Consider the following 3877-nt stretch of genomic DNA (forward strand, 5'->3'; position numbering starts at 1 on the left):
ATGTCTATTAAATGGAAATTAACTAAAAGGTGAAAGTAAAGGATTCTCTATTGAATGTAACCCTACATTCAACTCTAATCCAAAGGCTTATCTTAATATTTTAGGATTGGGTTTAGGGGTTAGGGTAAGGGTTAAGGTTAGGGTTAGGTGTAGGGTTAGATTTTAGGGTTGATTAAGGGTTAAGGTTAGGGTTAAGTGCAGGGTTTGATTAAGGGTTAAGGAAAGGGTTAGGTGTAGGGTTTGATTTTCGGGTTGATTAAGGGTTAAGGTTAGGGTTAGGTGTAGGGTTAGATTTTAGGGTTAAGGTTAGGGTTAGGTGTAGGGTTTGATTTTAGGGTTGATTAAGGATTAAGGTTAGGGTTAGGTGTAGGGTTAGATTTTAGGGTTAAGATTAGGGTTAGGTGTAGGGTTAGATTTTAGGGTTGACTAAGGGTTAAGGTTAGGGTTAAGTGTAGGGTTAGGTTTTAGGGTTGATTAAGGATTAAGGTAAGGGTTAGGTGTAGGGTTTGATTTTAGGGTTGATTAAGGGTTAAGGTAAGGGTTAGGTGTAGTGTTTGATTTTAAGGTTGATTAAGGGTTAAGGTAAGGGTTAGGTGTAGGGTTTGATTTTAGGATTGATTAAGGGTTAAGGTTAGGGTTAGGTGTAGGGTTAGATTTTAGGGTTAAGGTTAGGGTTAGGTGTAGGGTTTGATTTTAGGGTTGATTAAGGGTTAAGGTAAGGGTTAGGTGTAGGGTTTGATTTTAGGGTTGATTAAGGGTTAAGGTAAGGGTTAGGTGTAGGGTTTCATTTTAGGGTTGATTAAGGGTTAGGGTTAGGTGAAGGGTTTGATTTTATGGTTGATTAAGGGTTAAGATTAAGGTTAGGGTTTGGTGTAGGGTTAGATTTTAGGGTTGATTAAGGGTTAAGGTTAGGGTTAAGTGTAGGGTTAGATTTTAGGGTTGATTAAGGATTAAGGTTAAGGTTAGGTGTAGGGTTTGATTTTAGGGTTGATTAAGGGTTAAGGTAAGGGTTAGGTGTAGGGTTTGATTTTAGGGTTGATTAAGGGTTAAGGTTAGGGCTAGGTGTAGGGTTAGATTTTAGGGTTAAGGTTAGGGTTAAGGTAAGGGTTAGGTGTAGGGTTTGATTTTAGGGTTGATTAAGGGTTAAGGTTAGGGTTAGGTGTAGGGTTAGATTTTAGGGTTAAGGTTAGGGTTAGGTGTAGGGTTAGATTTTAGGGTTGATTAAGGCTTAAGGTAAGGGTTGGGTGTAGGGTTTGATTTTAGGGTTGATTAAGGGTTAGGGTTAGGTGTAGGGTTTGATTTTATGGTTGATTAAGGGTTAAGGTTAGGGTTTGGTGTAGGGTTAGATTTTAGGGTTAATTAAGGATTAAGGTTAGGGTAATGGTTAGGTGTAGGGTTTGATTTTAGGGTTGATTAAGGGTTAAGGTAAGGGTTAGGTGTAGGGTTTGATTTTAGGGTTGATTAAGGGTTAGGGTTAGGTGTAGGGTTTGATTTTATGGTTGATTAAGGGTTAAGGTTAGGGTTAGGGTTTGGTGTAGGGTTAGATTTTAGGGTTGATTAATGGTTAAGTTTAGGGTAAGGGTTAGGTGTAGGGTTAGATGTAATGGTTGATTAATAGTTAAGGTTAGGGTTAGGTGTAGGGTTAGATTTTAGGGTTGATTAAGGGTTAAGGTTAAGGTTTGGTGTAGGGTTAGATTTTAGGGTTGATTAGGTTAGGGTTAGGTGTAGGGTTAGATTTTAGGGTTGATTAAGGGTTAAGGTTAAGGTTAGGTGTAGGGTTAGATTTTAGGGTTGATTAAGGGTTAAGGTTAAGGTTTGGTGTAGGGTTAGATTTTAGGGTTGATTAAGGGTTAGGGTTAGGTGTAGGGTTAGATTTTAGGGTTGATTAAGGGTTAAGGCTAAGGTTAGGTGTAGGGTTAGATTTTAGGGTTGATTAAGGGTTAAGGTTAGGGTTAGGTGTAGGGTTAGATTTTATGGTTGATTAAGGGTTAAGGTTAGGGTTAGGTGTAGGGTTTGATTTTATGGTTGATTAAGGGTTAAGGTTAGGGTTAGGGTTAGGTGTAGGGTTAGGTGTAGGGTTTGATTTTAGGGTTCATTAAAGGTTAAGGTTAGGGTTAGGTGTAGGGTTAGATTCTAGGGTAGATTAAGGGTTAAGGTTAGGGTTAGTTGTACGGTTAGGTTCTATTTTGAATAATTTACATTCAACATAGGGTTAAGGATTTTAGGGTTGATTAAGGATTAAGGTTAAGGTTAGGTGTAGGGTTTGATTTTAGGGTTGATTAAGGGTTAAGGTAAGGGTTAGGTGTAGGGTTTGATTTTAGGGTTGATTAAGGGTTAAGGTTAGGGCTAGGTGTAGGGTTAGATTTTAGGGTTAAGGTTAGGGTTAAGGTAAGGGTTAGGTGTAGGGTTTGATTTTAGGGTTGATTAAGGGTTAAGGTTAGGGTTAGGTGTAGGGTTAGATTTTAGGGTTAAGGTTAGGGTTAGGTGTAGGGTTAGATTTTAGGGTTGATTAAGGCTTAAGGTAAGGGTTGGGTGTAGGGTTTGATTTTAGGGTTGATTAAGGGTTAGGGTTAGGTGTAGGGTTTGATTTTATGGTTGATTAAGGGTTAAGGTTAGGGTTTGGTGTAGGGTTAGATTTTAGGGTTAATTAAGGATTAAGGTTAGGGTAATGGTTAGGTGTAGGGTTTGATTTTAGGGTTGATTAAGGGTTAAGGTAAGGGTTAGGTGTAGGGTTTGATTTTAGGGTTGATTAAGGGTTAGGGTTAGGTGTAGGGTTTGATTTTATGGTTGATTAAGGGTTAAGGTTAGGGTTAGGGTTTGGTGTAGGGTTAGATTTTAGGGTTGATTAATGGTTAAGTTTAGGGTAAGGGTTAGGTGTAGGGTTAGATGTAATGGTTGATTAATAGTTAAGGTTAGGGTTAGGTGTAGGGTTAGATTTTAGGGTTGATTAAGGGTTAAGGTTAAGGTTTGGTGTAGGGTTAGATTTTAGGGTTGATTAGGTTAGGGTTAGGTGTAGGGTTAGATTTTAGGGTTGATTAAGGGTTAAGGTTAAGGTTAGGTGTAGGGTTAGATTTTAGGGTTGATTAAGGGTTAAGGTTAAGGTTTGGTGTAGGGTTAGATTTTAGGGTTGATTAAGGGTTAGGGTTAGGTGTAGGGTTAGATTTTAGGGTTGATTAAGGGTTAAGGCTAAGGTTAGGTGTAGGGTTAGATTTTAGGGTTGATTAAGGGTTAAGGTTAGGGTTAGGTGTAGGGTTAGATTTTATGGTTGATTAAGGGTTAAGGTTAGGGTTAGGTGTAGGGTTTGATTTTATGGTTGATTAAGGGTTAAGGTTAGGGTTAGGGTTAGGTGTAGGGTTTGATTTTAGGGTTCATTAAAGGTTAAGGTTAGGGTTAGGTGTAGGGTTAGATTCTAGGGTAGATTAAGGGTTAAGGTTAGGGTTAGTTGTACGGTTAGGTTCTATTTTGAATAATTTACATTCAACATAGGGTTAAGTTCAATTTAATGGACATTCAAGTCAGTGTTAGTTGAATGTCAGTTGAGCTTCAACAAGGCCATAAAATGGACCATCCAAGTAAAGTGTTACCTTTTTTCAGTGTAAGTTTCAACAGATCATTTTATGTTCAATGTTCTTCACTGCACCTTTTAGTGGCTTTACATTCTAGAAGTTTCTACTGAAGAAAATCACTATAAGTATTAATATAGCAAGTGATTGTAAGTGATTTCACCTTTTAAACAGTGGTGTATTCTCGTTTCTTACTCTTCTTTCCGCTCTTTTTAAACGGCGGCTCCTCTGAGCCTCGTCTCTGAGGCTTTTTAGAATATCTGAATGTGTTTGGACGTCTGCACAGAGCTTTTGAAAGAGGACTGCAGATTATC

The 3877-nt window shown here is 38.2% G+C and overlaps 1 long non-coding RNA gene across 2 annotated transcripts; it reads left to right on the plus strand.

The window, feature by feature from the left end:
• Nucleotides 1-250: 250 nt before the first annotated feature.
• On the plus strand, nt 251-3350 carry LOC125799202 (uncharacterized). Of its 2 annotated transcripts, none has more exons than XR_007438031.1 (5): nt 251-268; nt 1712-1770; nt 1957-1993; nt 3000-3058; nt 3245-3350. It is a non-coding gene; the product is annotated as an uncharacterized LOC125799202 (long non-coding RNA). The 2 variants fall into 2 exon arrangements; XR_007438030.1 differs by lacking the exon at nt 251-268 and adding an exon at nt 1131-1148.
• The last annotated feature ends 527 nt before the right edge of the window (nt 3351-3877 follow it).

Source organism: Astyanax mexicanus, chromosome 2 (assembly GCF_023375975.1).
Source record: "Astyanax mexicanus isolate ESR-SI-001 chromosome 2, AstMex3_surface, whole genome shotgun sequence".
NCBI lineage: Eukaryota > Metazoa > Chordata > Actinopteri > Characiformes > Acestrorhamphidae > Astyanax > Astyanax mexicanus.